Consider the following 18,749-nt stretch of genomic DNA (forward strand, 5'->3'; position numbering starts at 1 on the left):
ATAGATTGGTGATTAACAGAAGTAAAAATAAATGGGATAAAGATTTCCCAAGTGAAAGTCATGACATCTGGTCCATTTTCTTTTGATTCACTTGGATTATTTCACACACAGATGAAGCAGCATCCCTTCTAAATTACACAACCTTAGTATACTAGTAGTAACTCTCAGGTAGAGTCCCTCCAGCTGCCAGGAAAACAATCATTAAAAAAGAAAAATACAGTAACAAATAAAAACAACTTGTTAAACAACCAAGAGAATGCTGGGGAGGCAGACCTAGAAAATGCTTTGACTGCAGTAAATACAATGCTGTCTTTACATATGCCCATGCAAGAGTATTTTATTCTCATACTTCTAATGGATTTGACAGCTTCAGGAAGAAATATGAATAATTGTGGCCAATTTCAAGAGAGAAATATGCCCAACACAATCTGGAAAACTAGTTGGATTTCAAGGGATGTTTTCAACCTCCCTAGTATAGAATTTCTTTTTGTTCTTCTCAGATTCAACTTTTCCAATACATGGGGAAAAAAAATTATCTGCAGGGAAAGATTTTTCCCTTATTTAATAAAATCCATAAATCTTTGGAGATTATAATTTTTTTCACTATCTACTGCATTAAACTTTACCCCCAAGAGAATCTTTATGAAAATATTTATCTTCCTGCATGACTGCTGTAAGAAGCGGATTAAAAAACCATCTGGTAAAGGACAATGGCAATCTTCTACAAGGATACAAAACTATTTTGCTTAAGGGAAAAAAAAAATTAAAGATACATAAAAAGTGCAAAATCAAAGAAAATAATCACCCTACATCTGGTACAGCAATTTTTTCAATTACAGCAACATAGAATTTTACCAGGCTTTTTAATTGTATTTCACCAGAATAACATTTAATATTTAGAAACAATAAAATACTTATTTTAAAGGCATTTTTTCATGGGCATCTTGAAGTGTTTTAGGAGGCACATTCAGCATAAGATTGACCCAGCTTTGGGTCAGGTATGTTACTTCACCTCCTCCCATCCATTCCACGGCACTGAAGGTTGCTAATATTCTCTCACCGTTGTACAGACCTTGTCTCAAGTCCATCTGCACTACCTAGCAGGGACCTGTGACTACTGCTCTGAGGGAAGCACTGCCCCTACGCAGAAGTGCAGCAGCGTGATCAGACCACAGCACTCAACTGCCAGGGATACCTTACTACATATATTAGTAGACATCCTTGACTGAGTCAAATGTCTATTATCTCATGCTGATTTAAAAACCAGTGAAAGAATTCTGGTGGTTCCCTGGTATTTGTAATGAGTTCAGCCATCAACCTTTGCTCATCAGGCTGGCCAGTTCCCAGTTTGTAACTACCAACTATCTTTTTCCATGATCTGCCTCCATAAATTATTGGGGGAAAATGTATTCTTATGCTTCAGTTCCACAATTTTAGATGCACGAATTTGAACAACCATCACCAGATTATTTTCAAGCTTGGTTAGAGGCTGTAATACCGTCCTCCTTTTAATAGCTTTGGGAAGTAATCTAACAGCTCCAACAGTTTAAGCTAGAAAGGGCCAAAAGGATATAAGAAAATTCCTCTATGGGGCATTGAAGAAAAATGGTAAGACAGCCTCAAGAAATGTGAAAGGAATTATTTATTTCAAGCAGCTCAATTCTAGTTGGTAATAAGGTACTTGGCTCCGCCATTGAGCTCTGTGCACTTACTTTCTTCATAAAGTAAGTCTATTCAGTCAGGGTTGAAAGCAGGTTTCAGTGAATATGTTGGTGAATTCTGACACAATGTATATAGATTTCTCCTTTCACTGACAGTTTCTTTTTAAGAATATCTCTTTTCTCAGGCTTTATGATGGCCCTGTTCTTTAAAAAAAATATTTGCATGCACAAGGGTAAAACATCTGCTTATCTTCAGACACATGTTAAGCATACAACTCACAGATCCTGCACTTTGGAAACAAATCAGTATGCTGCAGTATGTGTTAGAAGAAAAGGGGGTGGGGAGGAGGGAAGAAAGGTAAAATGTAGTCTATTTAGCACATCTGAAAATGAACTCAAGCTCTTTCTAGTTCCAGCAGCTGCCTATAATGGAAAAAATGAAGACTGGCCGTTGCCAAAGAAGTGGGCAGTAAGAAATAACAGATGTGAAATTTCAGCAACATCATTGGCTAGGTCAGTTTCACAGACTGCTTGAGAGCCAGGGTCCCTGTTGGGCTGCAGCATTCTCAGAGGCACACTTGCTTTTTTTGCTGCTGAACTGTTGTTCCTCCTGCTTAGCTGAATTCACTCGGCAACCTCACCCATGAACGCAATTGATGGGAAACATTCATGTCCCACAAGCATGTGTAAAGGCTCCCCGATTAAAGTTAGTCACCAGGTTTTCCAAAATCATATTAATATTTCATGTCTCTCTTCCTCAGTCCTGTTCACCCCCCTTTTTTTTTTTTTTTGTTTTGTTTTGTTTTGTTTTGTTTTGTTTCATGGAAACCTATGGTGAGAGGGGAAGAAAAGACATGTCTTCAACACAAGATCTTATTACACGAGCCTCGCAAAGAAAGCAAGATCAAAGAAACCAATCTAATCTGTTGTATACATTTCAAGAGAAAGGGCAGTGAGTGAAAACCGCCCTTCAAAGAGTCAACTCCAATTACACAAGTAATTTTCAAGGACGAATCAAGTCTCTTGACAGAGTTTAAAGAGGAAATTATGAGTATAAGGTCTACAGAAACTATCACATCAAGAGCATCCCTGTCAACCAATCTGCATGGTTAAGTGGACTTCAGTTTAGATTAAAATTAAATAAAAGGTTATACTTAGGCATCAGAAATATGCCTTGAAATTGTAATGTGGATACAAAGATATTGTTACTTTAGGGGAAAAATTTTTTTAAAAGTGGTACTAGAAAAAAATACACCCAGTGAAAAACACCTGGTATCAGCAACTAACATCATTAGAACTGTAGCTGGGCTGTCAAATCCATTGCAAGACACTCTTCTGTTGTGTTCAAAATATGGTTGTAAAATGCAGCTCTTAATAAGCCTAGGTTTCCATGCTATGTCTCATCTGGTATATTTATTACCTGTTGCTGAAAGAAATGGTATCACTTTCCCTACGTACTTCCAGCTGCTTATTGTGTCTTCGTCCCTCTTGTTGCATCTAGTAATTTCTCATTCACAGGACAAGCCAGGCCAGCATAGTTTCCTGATTTAGTTTTTCTTCCCAGGCAGTTAGGGTCTGGGGTTTTTTTCTGAATCAGCTGCTTACCTTGAACTCACCTTGGGACTGAAGGCTGATGCAAGAGAGGGAAAGAATACACTGAAGTATTCCTTTTGGCATCAGCCTGCAGTTGCACAAGACCAAGTGCAGTATTAAACCATGTCCTGGAAAGTATTATTAGCTTTCTTCTTGTAGAATAAATATTCAAGTGTCGTCAGGATTCCACACAATACAATGAGTTTCTGAGAGCTAATGAGAAACTCCGTAAGGAAAAATTGTAGTACTATAGCAAATGAAGGACTCCACAGGTCACCAAAGCACAGTGACATGAACTGAGTCTCAATACGTGGACAAAAGGGCTTGCAATCAAAGTTGACAAGAGGAGTTAGAAATTAATTACCTTTCCTAATATCACTTAGCATGCTAACAACAGAGGCAGAAGTCAAATGCAGGAGTCAGGACAGGCAGCTCTATGCACTACATCACACTTCTTCCTGTAGCAGCAATTCCTATTTCCTCCCTGCCTGTGGTATGGCATCTCCATGTCAAGAGCCGCACTAGGTTCCAGAAATCATAACATGAAAATGAACCATTGTATTTGCTACTCCATAAGCAAATTATCAGTTCAATGTGGTTTACACCATCTGAAAGTTCCCAGTGCCTTCTGAAGGAAAGAACTTGAAACCATAATATTTTTTCAGATTCAGTAACATGTCTTTTCTCCCTTCTAATGACAGACAAAAGGAAAGAAAATTGAAAAAGAATCTCCACTATTAGTTTCTATTAAATGGAAGTGAGGCACAATTTGGAATGAGCACTTCTATGTTATGTACACAGCACAATACTGTAGTGATATAAACAGAACCATATATCCCAAAACCAAACACAAATCCCCAAAATAATTTCCCTCTCCCCATGTCTATTCTGCTGTTAACTGCGTGGATTCAAGACACAGAGAGACCCTATAGTCACTTCAAAACTATCAACAAGTTTTCTGTTTTAGGCTTGATATATGGCAGGACTTAATCAGAAACACAAAATATAATTCCTGAAGTCACAAAATACTATCACACAGCAAATTTCAGCACCTAGATGACAGCTGGGATATCTTGAACAAACCACATTTTTCTTCCTCTGATGGTTATCACGTCACAAGACCTGAAGAAAGACACTGCTTGCTTTCCTTCATCTTGCTTTCTCCCAGTTGTTCCCAAGGCAAAAGCCTACCAAGGATCCTATCTAGGAAAATTAGGTAAGTGTATTACCTGAAGAGGAAGAGGACTAGCTAGTCAAACATTTATTTTCGTGTAACACAGAAGATTGTATGTCACATCAGCTGGTAGGTTCCAGAGCAGCTTCGATGACTGAAGTCTATGGTCCAAGAACTGCAACTTCATATCAACCTCTGTCAAAAATACCAGCAAGTGGCTGGTGAAACTTCAGCTATAAGAAGAGGGATCAAATCTTCACATCTTCAATGATCTCATGATCACTGTTTTGATGTTAGTTTTGAGGCTAACACTCCCCAAGCACATTAACACCTGCTGTTTTCCAGAGATGTCCAGCACCAGCATCTAGGACAGCATCTACTTTTACTGAGTCATCTCACGGGAGTGTGGATTACCATCAGCTGTGATGTGAGGTCCTGGAAGGACCTTAGCACCCCTGCACTAAGCAATAACTTCTTGGCTAATATTACATGGAAAACAAAAATAACTGAGTGTATCCATCATGTTTATTAAAAAAGGCATTGTAAGCTTCTAACCTACTTATATTGCACGCAGAAGGAGCACACACAAGAAACTATGCGAATGCTCAAAAGAGTAAACAAAATGCCAAAAATTTTATTGAGAAATTAGCGGAATGTAATTTGATCCTTTAATGTTTTATATTTGTTGTTTATTTATTGCTTCTACTTACAATCTTAATAATTATTTTGTTACAACCGAAGCTTTTTACGCAAATAAGCACTTAACTATTTTCAAATGTTTCCCCAAGACAAATTATGCAATGCCTTTGAATAAAATGCAGACAACTTGACTTTGCTGTGCTCTAGAGAGAGACAATATTATTTACATATTTTGTTATGAAGGAAAAGTTAGAATTTCAATTTTCTTTTTAACATATTAGATCCTCACAGAGCTAATCTTATCGACTGTGCAATTTCATCATCACCACTGCACATAATCCTGTACACTGGCTTGCCCCATGCTGCTGCTAACAGTCGTTCGAGCTGTTTTTAAAATTTGGTTATTAATGCACATGTGAGTGGTTCTGTTCTGTTGTTAAGTGTCACAGGACTCCCCTGTTATCTGATCTGAGGCACATTATGATAAAGTAAGTTATATTATCTGTAACACTACCCAAAAAGCAATTCTAATTTAATAAGAATTTCTTTAATCTTAAGTATCACATTCTAAAACAGCACAAAATTTAAAAAAAGAATAAATCTTGTATTTTTTGTTTAATAAAAAAAATATATTTTTATATATATATATATAATCTGCCTATAATGCTTTCATTCCATCTGTGCACTGATGAAAACATGGATACAGCAGTTTTGTCCTGATAATTGTCAGGCAGTGGAGGACAGGAGGCAGATAAAAATGTAGGCAAGAAAGAATTATCCAGAACTAACTGACAAATTTCAAATTCACTTATCTACTTTTCCTAGTAAAATACTAGCAGAAATAGAGAGGACATAGTAAATATAGACCTACATGAATGCAAATATTCTAAACTGATAGATTCCTTCAAAGTTGTAACTAAATGCTAAATTTTGAAATGAAGAACGAACATACCCTTCAGAGGCCTTTAAAACAAAAAATAATAAAAAAGCAATGCAAAGATTTCTCACTGCACTGGTCACCAAAGCCATGGAACAAAATACATGCATTATAAACATTTGCTGCTAACAGCATTGAAATCAAACAAAATCCCTTAAATATGAAATATTTCACGTAAATTGGCTCTGCCATGGAAACTACAGAACTAGAAATATTACATTATTCCAAATAACTACCTCTTGGCAAGAAAATGCAGTTGCTTTTTGGAAGTATTATTTTACTCTTCTTCCATTGGCCTTCTTCCATTTTCCCAGGCAGCCCGTGATAGGACAAGAAGAAGTGGCTTCAAACTGCACCAGGGAAAGGTTCAGGCTGGACATCAGGAAGGATTTTTTCACTTAAAAGATGGTTAAGCATTGGAATGGGTTCCACAGGGACGTGGTAGTGCCACCATCCCTGGAAGTGTTCAAGAAACAAGTGGATGTGGCACTATGTGTCCTTGGCTGATATGGTGGTGTTTGGTCAAGGGCTGAACTCAATGAACTTGGAGGTCTTTTCCAATCTTAAGGATTCTATAATTCTCTTCCCTTCTACGATTATTAAGTACAAGTAGCACTGATTTTATCTGTGCATTTATAAGGCTCCCTTTGACAGCCTACACCTACAGACAGGGAAGTGCAAATAATATATTTATAAAAAGATCACAAAACTCAGTTTTTTAAGTATTTGAAATTTTTAAAGTTCCTCCTTAGATCCTTCTTGCACTCTTCTCTAGCCAAAATGATAAGTATTTGGCACACACAACGCAAAGAACCGGCAATAAGCATAGGGGATTAGGAAAATAATTTAACTTTACAAAGGATACCAGTTTGGAGAGGGGGAATTAAATACTACAAACAAAGTTTGCACTATAAAGAAAGAAAAATGATATCTCATTTTATAATTACTAAATGTATAAAATTGCATTATTCTGAAAAGCCAGTTCAGGCATTATTATTTTAATGCAATGGGTCAAGTTACCACTTCAGTAAGTACAAGCTGAACAGTTACTTGAAAGTTTTTACAAAGTCAGAGTGATATGAGGAGACTTTTATCAAGAGCAGCCAATGAGACTACCTCCTCCTTTCCTTCTTAAAATCTCTGCTTAATAAAATTGTCTGAATGCTCTGAACAGGAACTTGGTACTCAGAAGAAAATATTCAAAATTCATAAACTACTGAACATGTTTCATCCTTCATATAGCAGTAAAACTTCAGAGTCAGACAGCATGTGAAAACATGGAAAAGATAATCGGAATTTCATTTACTCACCACTGTTCCAAATCCTTAGGCCTTAGTCGACCACTTCAGATGCCTGGCAATACCTAGAGAAATAATTGATGTAAAATGTAAGAAAGGTACAGAGCCAAAACCATCAAAACAATATTTGTGATTAGTACTGGTGGCTGGAATAGTAAAAACATTGTTTGTAAGAGATCGTATGCACATGGGTAACACTTCATGACTAAGGCCACTTCTGCTTGGCTGGAAACGCAGCATTCTGGACATCACTCCAACCACAGAGGCACTAAGACAAAGCACAAACCCCCACTTTCAGGAGAGTAGACTTAAGACTCTTCAGGGATCCCTCCATCTCCAGGGATCTGTATGGTGAAGTAACCATGGAATAAAGCCCTGGCTGGGAGAAAGGCCGAAGAAAACTCACTAATATTCAAGGATCACCTCCTCAAAGCTCAGGGACGATGCATCCCAACAATAAGGAAGTCAGACAGAAATGCCAGGCCTTCATGGGTGAGCAAGGAGCTTGTGGACAGATATAAACCAAAGGGCAGTAGCAAGGACAGGTAGCCTGGGAGGATTACAGAGAGAATGACTGAGAAGCCAGGGATAAGGCTAGAAAAGCTAAAGCCCTGATAGAATTAAACCTCACCAGAGACACAGAGGGCAACAAGAAAAGCCTCAACAGGTACCTTGGTGAATTAAAGAAAGATTATGGAAAATTGGTCCCTCTCTGGAAGGAAACAGAAGATGTGGTTACCCAGAGCATGCAGAAGGCTGAGGTACTCTCTGAGTCTTTTGCCTCGGTTTTTACTGCCAAGCGCTCCAGCTACACTGCTTGAATTGCAGAAGGCTAAGAAAGACATGAGGATTCAAGAAAGGACTACAAAGATCATCATAGGATCATAGAATATCCTGAGTTGGAAGGAACCCACATGTAGAGTCCAGTTCCTGGCTCTGCACAGGATAACCCCCAAAATCACTCCATATTCCTGAGAGCATTCTAACACTTCTTGAGCTCTGTCAGGCTTGGTGCTGTCACCACTTCTCTGGGGAGCCTGTTCCAGTGTCCAGCCAGCCTCAGAATGAAAAACCTTTTCCTGATACCCAGGAAACAGAGGTTCATGCTGGTTTCCCATCTCATATCACTGCTCAGCAGAGAAAAGATTTCAACACTTCAACTTGTAAGGAAGCTGTAGACTGCAGGGTTATGGTTAGGTGACTGGAGTTTTTTCCTTCTGAGGAAAGGCCGGGAGACAGAAACCACCCACTGTATGACAAGATCAGGTTTGCAACCATCCTGAGGAACTGAAGGTGCACAAGTCCATGGGACCTAATGGTCTGGAAGTCCATGAGACTTGATGAGATGGATTCTGAAGAAACAGGCCACTATACACCACATTTGAGAAGTTGTGGCAGTCTGGTGAAGTTCCCATTGACTGAAAAAGGGGAATTATAACCTCCGTTTTAAAAAGGGGAGGAGAATAAGATTACAGGCCAGTCATTCTCACCTCTGTGTCCACCAAGACAATGGAACAGATCTTCCTGGAAACTATGCTAAGGCACATGGAAAATAAGGAGGTGACTTACCAGTGACAGCCAACACGGCTTCACAAAGGGCATATTATGCCTGACGAATCTGGCCTTCTATGATGGGATTACAGTGTCATAGATGAAGGAAGAGCAACTGATTTCACACACTTGGATTTATGCAAAACATCTGACATGATCCTTGTCTCTAGATTGGAGTGACATGTATTTGACAGATGGACCACTCAGTGGATAAGGAATTGGCTGGATGGTTGCAGTCAAATAGTCACAATAAACAACTCATGTCCAGGTGGGGACCAGTGCTAGTGCTGTTCCTCAGATGTTGGTTTTGGGATCACTACTGTCTAACATCTTTGTCAGGGACATGGACAGTGGGACTGAGCACATCCTCAGCAAGTTTGGTGATGACACCAGGCTCTGTGTGGTCGAGACACTGGAGGAAAGGGATGACATCCAGAGGGAACTTGACAGGCTTGAGAGGGGGGCCCATGCGAAACTCATCAAGCTCAACAAGGCTAAGCGTAAAGGTCTTCTACATGGGTCAGGGCAATCTCAAGCACAAGAATAGTCTGGGTGGAGAGTGGATTGGGAGAAGTCCTGAGAAGAACTGAACTGAGCTTTAGAAGACCTGGCACTTGAAGCCCAGAAAGCCATATCCTGGACTGCATCCATTGTGGCCAGAGGAGGGAAGTAACACTCTCCCATCTGCTCTGTTCTTGTGAAACCCCACCGGCAGTGCTGCATCCAGCACCAGAAGGACACGGGGCTGGTCCCCCAGCACCAGAAGGACACGGGGCTGGTCCCCCAGCACCAGAAGGACACGGGGCTGGTCCCCCAGCACCAGAAGGACACGGGGATGGTCCCCCAGCACCAGAAAGACACGGGGCTGGTCCCCCAGCACCAGAAGGACACGGGGCTGGTCCCCCAGCACCAGAAGGACACGGGGCTGGTCCCCCAGCACCAGAAGGACATCGACCTGCTGAACTGAGTCCAGAGGAGGGCTGCTGCACACTTACTGTGAGGACAGGCTGAGTGAGTTGGAGTTCTTCAGCCTGGAGAAGAGAAGACCCTGGGGTGTTTCCTACAGGCCACCCGATCAGAAGGAAGTAAATGAGGCCTTCTACAGACAGCTGGAAGTAGCCTCAAAGTCACAGGCCCTGGTTCTTGTGGGGTACTTTAACTAACCCGACAAATGCTTGAGAAGCATCACAGCAAAGCACTAACAGCCCAGGACATTCCTGGAAAGCAATGATGACAAGTGCCTGCCACAGGTAGGGGGGAATCCCACACGGAATGGCGTGCCGCTCAACCTCATTCTGACAAGTAGGCAAGGCCTTGTTGAGGGGGTGAAGGCTGGGGCAGCCTTGGCTGCAGTGACAATGAGATTGTGAAGTTCAGCATCCCGTGAGCAGCAAGCAGGCTAGCAAGTATGATTGTAACCATGGACTGGAGGAATCTTATTGGAAGAACCCCTTATTGGGAACAGGCTGTGCAGGAAATAGGGGTCAAAGACAGTTGGTCTTCCCCAGGCTCAAGAATGATGCATCCTGATGAGCAAGAAATTGGGCAAATGGGGTTAGAGACCTGCATGGATAAACAAGGAACTCCCGTCATTACTCATGAGGAAATACACAGGAGACGAAAGCAGGATCTGGCCACTGCTAATGATTACAGCGGGGCTGTCAAAGTAAGTAGAAATCACTCAAGAAAAGCCAGGGCCCACCTGGAACTAAATCTGGCCAAGGATGTCAAAGACAAGAAGGACTTCTTCAAATACATCAATAACAAAAGAAAAATAAGAATTATGTGGTCCTGTTGCTAAATGGAGGGAGGAACCCTGGTAACAGAGAATGAAGAGAAGCCAGAAGACAGCTTACTGAATGTCTTCTTTGCTTCAGTCTCTACTGAGGAGACCAGCCCTCAGGATTCTCTGACCCAGGAGACATGGGTAAAGCAATACTGGAGTGAAGATTTTCCCTTGGTCAAGGAAGAGAGGGGTAGAGACCACCTAGGTGAACTTGACATCCATGAGTCCATATGTCCTGACAGGATGCATCTACGAGTGCTGAGAGAGCTGGCAGACACGATTGCGAGGCTGCTCACAATGGAAGAAAGCAAATGTCAACCACTAGGTTCAATAAGGGAAAGAATGAGGACCCAGGGAACTCCTAGCCAGTCAGCCTCACCTTGATCCCTGGAAAGGTGATGGAGCACATCACTCAAAAGGCTATCTGTGTGGGTGATCATGAATACTCAGCATGGATTCACTCAGCTAAATCCTCCTTGACCAACCTGATCGCCACCTTTAATGAAACCACCACCTGGATGGAGGAGGGGAGAGCCGCGGATATCGTCTACTTCAACTTCAGGAGATTTTCTCAGACAAACTCAGGGATGTGGTCTGGATTAGCAGTGAGGTGGATCGAGAACTGGCTGAACAACAGATCCCAGAGGGTCAAAATCTGTGGCACAGGGTCTAGTTGGAGGGCTGTCCCTAGTGCTGTCCCCAAAGGTTCAGCGCTGCACTGTTTAACTTATTCAGCCATGACCTGGGGCAGATACCTGCTCAGCAAATTCAATGATACAAAGCTGGGCAGAGTGGCCAATACCCCCCAGTGCTGGACTGGCAGAAGGAGCTGGGCCTCGAGAAGAGACAGGTGAGAGGGGATTTTATCAATGTCTATCAGTATCTTGAAGGGTATCAAGACAATGGATCAGGCTCTTCTCAGATGTGCCAAGCAGTAGGACAAGAGGCAATGGGCAGATGATGGGCACTGATGCACAGGAAATTCCACTTAAACATGTGGAAGAATGTCTTTACTCTGTGGCTGGCTGAGCACTGGAACAGATTGCCCAGAGAGGCTGTGGAATCTCCCTCAGTAGAGCTTATTTAAGAACTGCCAGGACACAGTCCTGTGCCATGTGCTCCAGGATGTTCCTGCTTGAGCAGGGAGATTGGAACACAGGATCCACTGGTTGGTCCCTTCCAACATAACCCATTCTATGATTCTGTGGCCTTCTAGCAGACTTCCAGTACCTGAAGAGAGCCTAAAAGGAAGCAAGAGGGTGACTTTTTACAAGAGCACGTAGTGATAGAACAGGGGGTAGCGGCTTTAGACTGAAAGAGGGGAGGTTTACATTAGATACAAGGAAGAAATTCATTGTGATGGTGGTGAGGCACTGGCACAGGTTCTTCAGGGAAGTTTGTGGATGCCCCACCCCTGAAGTTGCCCAGGTCAGGTTGGATGGGGCTTTGAGAAACCTGGCCTAGCAGACGATATCCTTGCCTACAACAGGGGACTGGAACCAGATAACCTTTGAAATCCCTTCCAACCCAAATCATTCTGTGATCTGATGATTCTATGAAGCAGTAACACGTAAACTAAGCAAGCACAAAATCACATCCTTTTCTCTCCCTGAATTTTACTAACAGTGTATACCAAGATCTGAAAATACATTTAGGATTATTGCTATATTCTGGGGCAATTTATAGTAACACTTTAAAATCAGGTATGACTTAGGAAGATCTCCAAAACTTCCTAAACCATTGCAATAAAAGCCTGAACTACATAGCCTGGTCATCTCAAAAATGTACTTGGGATGCCACCCTATTTCATGGAATTAAGCAGGGACAAACACAAATTCTTGTACCTGAGCTGGACTAATCCCTTTGAGTGACTGGGCACTGGCTACCCAGGGCACACTTCCTGAAATGGAGCTGGGGGTCTGGGCAGAAAGTGATCTAAACATAAGCCAACAGTTAGCCTTGGCAACAAGGAAGGCCAAGAATTTCCTGGGATATGTCTACAGGCTAAGATCCCACTAATAGGCTATTATTCACCTTCAACCAGCACTTTCAGGAATACCCATCTTGAACAGCATTTTATCCCCACTACCAAAAAAGCAACAAATTAAGGTGATAAAAGTAAGGTTAGGTTGATTCAGCAACACTGACATACAGAACTTCCCACAGTGATAGCAAATCCTGCATTTTTATACATTCATGTGGACAAGATATATGAAGAAACTCACATAAGCAAACAAAGTGAGTCAGAAAGTCAGTTCACTCTTACGAAGGAAGATAATTTGATCTTGGTGAAGATGGTTTAACAACAGAAAAGCTGGTGCAGAACTTCCAACAAAGTGTGCTTCTGAGGACAAAGGAAAGTATACTAGGAGCACTGCAAAGACCAGCACAGCTTAAAATGGCCTCTGAGATCCTGGCACATAGGATATTCCTTCAGGAAAAAAAAAAAGGAAACAACACCAAAAAACCACCAACTGACTGGACCAATCAGCTGTGATTACTTCAACTTTTTTGTCTCAAAAACAGCTAGCATGGCTATGAAAACACAGCAGTGTTAGCAGAGGCAGAGACAATTTTCAAGAACAAAAAGGACCGAATTGTTTTCCTTAAACTCAAGTACCAAAAAATGTAGGATCAATTTTAAGTACCTGTAAACAAACCTAATTGTCTGAATAATCCCTTAGGTGGTACTTTTCAGGAAAAATCCCTTGCTTTGAGGCTGAGCTCCCTAAAAAAAGTGTAGTATAGGGAGGGTAAGATAGGATCAGCCCACAGAGGAAGCTGTAGAAAAGCCTCTCTCTCACAGAGCCATCCTCCTGCCAGAGGCACAGCAGTGTTCTTTCTCACATGTGCACAAAAACTAGAAAAAAACTAAAACTTTTAGAAAAGAGGAAAGTAAGTCTTTTATTTTAAAAGTCTCCTTTTTGCCACCACATCTGTGACAAAGCTAACAAGAGGGAAGTCCACACACCTTCCACTATCCCATCACCACACAGACACCTCCCTTCTGCTGCAAAAGGCCAAACCCTCCCCAGCAGATCAAAATGGAAAGAACACATGTATGCTCTCATTCTTTCTCTCAGGAGCTCTTACAAATTTTGCAATAGCTCAGACAGATTTCTAGAACAGTTGGCAAAAATACATGAAATCTGTTTATTCCTTTCTACTCAGCTAGTTCAGTACGTTTGGTTGCATGACCTCCACTCCTCCAAAAAAGGTGGAAACACTACATTCTTCATTTTTAGCTCCTTTCTTATTTGCAAGGGATAAATGTCTTAGCACAACTCCATAACAAGCAGAGCAATTGATTTAAAGTTCTCTTATTTACAGTCAACAGAAGAATCAAATACACTGGACACTGCTAAGAGAACACAATGGGTTTGATAACATTCCCATGTCACATACCCTGTCTTTGTACACAGTAGGAAGTGGGTATACTTAGTCTCCCTAGCACAAATACAATTAAAAAAGAATACAGATATATCTGCTGTATCTTAAAACATCCTTTTCAAGTAGCCTTTTCTTCAGATATACTACTGCGTGACACTTCCATGTATTATATAACAGCAAGTACTGAAATCAAAGAAATATTTGCTTACTTCAAGAAGGTTTGTATGACCAATTATGTCACTATGAATAGAAATAATACATTCAATGGGTTCTTTGTCTTTTGATATCAATGCAGAACAACATAAAATGAAATGGGAAGAAAAAAAAGTGGCATTTCATAGGCGTCATTAAGGCTACCTTCAGAAATAACAGCAAAACAAGAAGGACAAAGTATGTTTTTTAGGGATACATTGACAGTAGGTTAAAAAAAACCCTCACAAACAAAACCTCCCTCAAAATTAATGAGAATGCTGAACACCATAGGAATCTAACAGCTCAAGATATACAGCAGTCTTTTTTTAACATTTCTTCTCAGGCTCATTAGTTCCTCTTTCTCACAAACCTACAAAAGAAAAATTCCCGTTTTCCTTTCTGTATTATCTACCTAATCTGTTCAATCAAGAAAATCATGCTACATATCTATATGTGTGAAATTTAAAACAAATTCAAAAGTCATACAGAGCAGTTTAATTTACAAGCTGTTTCAAAGAGAATAGAAGAAAAAAACCTTTTTTCATACTACAAAAATATTTTCCACAAATGCACCTGTCCTGGTTTACACTTAATAAAAGCCAGATGTACTTCTAATACACTGATCCCTGCTCTTAATGCCAGTTTTCCCACTGCACCACCTTAACCAAGAAAGCAGCACAGCATAGTTTTATATATCATTAAAATGTTTAAACCAAATAATACATTTTTATAATCCTAGCAATTCTCACAAAACTAAGCAGAATAAATACAGAAACATTAAGAGACCTCCACTGCAGATGTAAGATCCCTTTTAGCCTTTTACTTCTTAATACAATAACATTGAGTAGTAAATTAATCAAATTACATTTCTTAAACCAGCCAGTCATTACCAACTAAAGCAAAAAAAAAGCAAATTTGGCTTTAGTAAAGTTATTATCAAAAATTTGTTTTGGCTTCTAAGGTTTGATTTAGCTAAGCATAAACCTTTATTTGAAGTTAATAATACAGAACATCAGCCATGAGCCTGATCCCACATTCACTGAAATCAGTGGGAGCTCTTATCTTTAGCATTACCCACGAGGATAAAAGGACATAAACTGTTTATTTTAAAGGCACTGTAAAAGCACTTATTAAGTTCACTTTACAACATGCTTCTTGAGTCACATCTCTGAGTCACAGCAACTACACTTTGGTCTTGCTCGGTACAACCCTCTACCAACTCAAGGCGGCCTAATCTTTGCAGCAGTCTCTACTAAGTACATCTACAGCCACTAAAATTGTTCTTTTGCTCTGTTTTGGCCATAAAGCCGCTCTAGGTGGCCACCACAGAGAAGAACCAGACCAGAAGAGATTCAGAAAGCAGCTTTGCCCTGCACCAGCATTACCTAACAACCTGTTGCCTGTGTGCAGATGACGGGAGCTCCAACGTGGACTGATGGCACCAGGCTGGGCTGAAACACACTTCTGGGCCCCCAAGTAAGAGCATGGGCAGGACCCAGAGGTGGCTGACGTACATGAGTGCCCTGGAGCCCTGACATGCAGTTGCTAATCAAATGCTCTAACCAGTGGCATGCTCCACAGCAATGAGCTAGAATCACTTGGCAAGCTCAGGCTATTCTTCCTAAATGTCAGCTGGCTTAATAAGTAACAACTTTTGATGAGTATTTATTAGCATTTGAATTATTGCTCCCAGATTACCACACACTGGCCTGCAAAATCCTGAATTTACAAACAAGGCTGTCTTCTGGCAGAAGCGAAAAGAGAATGTCTCCAAGGGAGACAAGTCAGTTATCTTTCCCCAAAGGTCTAGAGATGGCAACTGTGGAGTTTTGTTATGTCATAAGCAATTAACGAATCCTTTTATTTAATCTGTACCACACATGTTCTAAAGCAACAGCTGCAGAGTTTCCTTGGTTTTCAATCCCACACCTCCTTCTCCAGCCAAAGTTATATTCAGAGTATCATCATGGTGATGCGACTATTACAAATCAATGAAACAACCATCAGACGGTCCAAATCACCTAATAAGATTCCTGCATTTTCCAGCTCTGGAGAACACCCTGTAGTTTCTGCAGACCTCCAAAAGTCCTGAGCCATCTCCATCCAGAATGCTTTTCCAGCTGGAGCTGACAAAACCACAAAGAGGCACTCCTCTGATGCTAACCCAAGGAAGAGGAAATGAGCTAGCCGCTGCTTGGTAAGTGTTAAAGAGCATATTTAATTTGCAGATGGAAGAATTAACTAGCCCTGGGGACAGTGGGAATTGAAGAGCAACTAAAAAATACATTAGTTGTGGTTTTGTATACCATAGTGATGCTTTTTTATGCCTTTTAAATTTTTGTAATTTTAAGCTTTTTCTGAAGCAAATTTACTTAAACACTGCTAGAGAAACAATCTTTTCAGAACTGTTCTGGCAATACAAACAGAAAATCTAGGTTTAGTTTTTTTCCTGAAATCAGTAACATCCTCTTTAAAGACTATCACAGTATGCATTTTGTAGGAAGTTATAAATATCCTTTATACTGCTCTAAATATTTTTATAATTATTTAGCATCCATTTTTGAGTAAAACAGAGATATAAGTTCTTGACCATCTGAAAGAGCAGGATTTTAACAATCTTTCAAGAAAAAGAGCAGAGATAACAAAGCTCTGTATTTCTATCTCAGAGCCTGATGACATGATGAAACAAATTCACAAAATTAACAAATTAACAAAATATAATATGGGGAACAACAGAAGCATAACAAGGGAACAAACTCCCTTGCTGAAGGCCCTCTCATTCAAACATGTCTTTTTAAATATATTAGCATACCTCTCACTCACCTCTCAGGAAAAACGTATTAAACAGCTTGAAGCTGTCCCAAACCCTCTGTTAAGACCAAGAAATGGAATCTAAACCCATTTCAAATATTCTCAAAGTATTACGCATCAAAAATGCTGGTTGTCATTTGAATTCTACTAGCACCATACAGACCTGTTATCTGTAACCTAGGCTTTTGGGTATTAAAGGCAGAAGACAACTACATTTATTAAGTCTTGATAATGCACGCAATATCTACATCACCCACATTCACAAAGTCATGTTTAAAGCACAGGAAATACATAGTCATTTATTTCTTTCTAGACAAAGGCTAAAAAACAAGATATGTAGGTATAAAGATGTTTATTTTTAATGTTATTATCTCTTTTTTTCTTCTGCAGAGCATATAAACAAAATAACATCCATGAAAGAAAGTTATTTTGAAAGAAAACATGAAAATTTAAGGTCAAGCAGGCCTCCCCAAAAACAAAGAAAAGAAAGAAATTGGTTACTTCACAAAGGACAAAGCAAAACTGTCCTAGGAAATCCATATGAAAGATTTGTTTAAAGAATATATAAACTCTGGTCTAAGTTTCACAGATCTCTCTGAAAGTGAAGCTAGGAGACATGTCTCTGGAACATAACAAACATTTCTGAAAGTTCCTTCTGTTCTCCTCATCTCTCAAAACACTGTATTTTGCTATCTTAGTAGGAATTAACATTTTAATTGTCCTTGGTGATTTGCTTACTACCAGAATAAACATAATGATGACCATGAAGGTGAGAAGTTGAGGAACAGCCAGTGGAGCAGCTCGGCGAAGAACTCTGTGGGAGGCAGGAAAATGCATCATTACTAATCTTTCATGCCTCATTTCAAGGTTTGGGGGCAACTCTATTATTTTCAAGCCCAAAACCATCCAGAGCTGAGTTCACAGCTTTTTAACCTTTCAATATAATATAAGGCTTAACATCTAAGGGAGTTTAAAAACTTTCAAGGAACTACTATAAACCCTGAAATATGACACAATCTTGTCTGCTAAATCAAGTTCATCAGATTTAAGAAGCAATAAATTCATTAGATTCTCTCTTCACACCCCCACTCCCTTTTTTATTTTGAAGCTTCAGGAAGACAAATTATTTCCAGCCTGCATGGGATCAAGTAACTGAAAATAATCACATACATGTAAGCTATACATTTTAACAACAAATTCAATTTGACAGCAGCAGAAAACTAAGATTTCTATGAGGAGATACAATTGTTCTAGACCTAATAAGCAGGCAGTCACACAAGCAACAAGTATCAGTAGCTCTTTCTCCATGAGTTTTCTTATCAAGTAGGAAAAAAAAAAATTCCAAGAACAAAAATCCAACAATTCCTTAGGTCTCAGTGACCTTCTAATGCTCTGATCCATAAGAACCCTGTAAAGTTGAAGCTCTAAGTTCCAGAATCCCCAAAGAGTGATCCTTTCTCCCCCAAAACTAGCTTTCTGAAGTAGTTGTGTGAGCTGTCTTTTAAAGTGATTTTTTTTCCAATGAATGCTAAGGTTTAGAAAACAACATGAGTAGGTTTTCTGACATAATTGCTTTCTTATGGTTTTCCAGCAACTGAACATTGACTTTAAATCTCTTTCAGGCAAAGCTGGCTGGTTTAAGCAATTGTTTTTGAAAGCACAAAAATAATATGCAACTACTCCTCAGTATCCTTTACAGTACCAAAAGAGCTCTCAA

General features: G+C 40.1%; 1 protein-coding gene across 2 annotated transcripts in view; it reads right to left on the reverse strand.

The window, feature by feature from the left end:
• The window catches only part of LHFPL2 (LHFPL tetraspan subfamily member 2), a 117,807-nt gene that overhangs the window by 50,622 nt on the left and 48,436 nt on the right, over positions 1–18,749 (reverse strand). For both annotated transcript variants that reach the window (XM_058424089.1, XM_040090207.2), the window contains exon 2: positions 7,315–7,367. The gene's annotated coding sequence lies outside the window, so the exon portion shown is untranslated. The remainder of the gene's footprint in view (positions 1–7,314; positions 7,368–18,749) is intronic.

This window comes from Hirundo rustica, chromosome Z (assembly GCF_015227805.2).
Source record: "Hirundo rustica isolate bHirRus1 chromosome Z, bHirRus1.pri.v3, whole genome shotgun sequence".
Classification (NCBI taxonomy): Eukaryota; Metazoa; Chordata; class Aves; order Passeriformes; family Hirundinidae; genus Hirundo; species Hirundo rustica.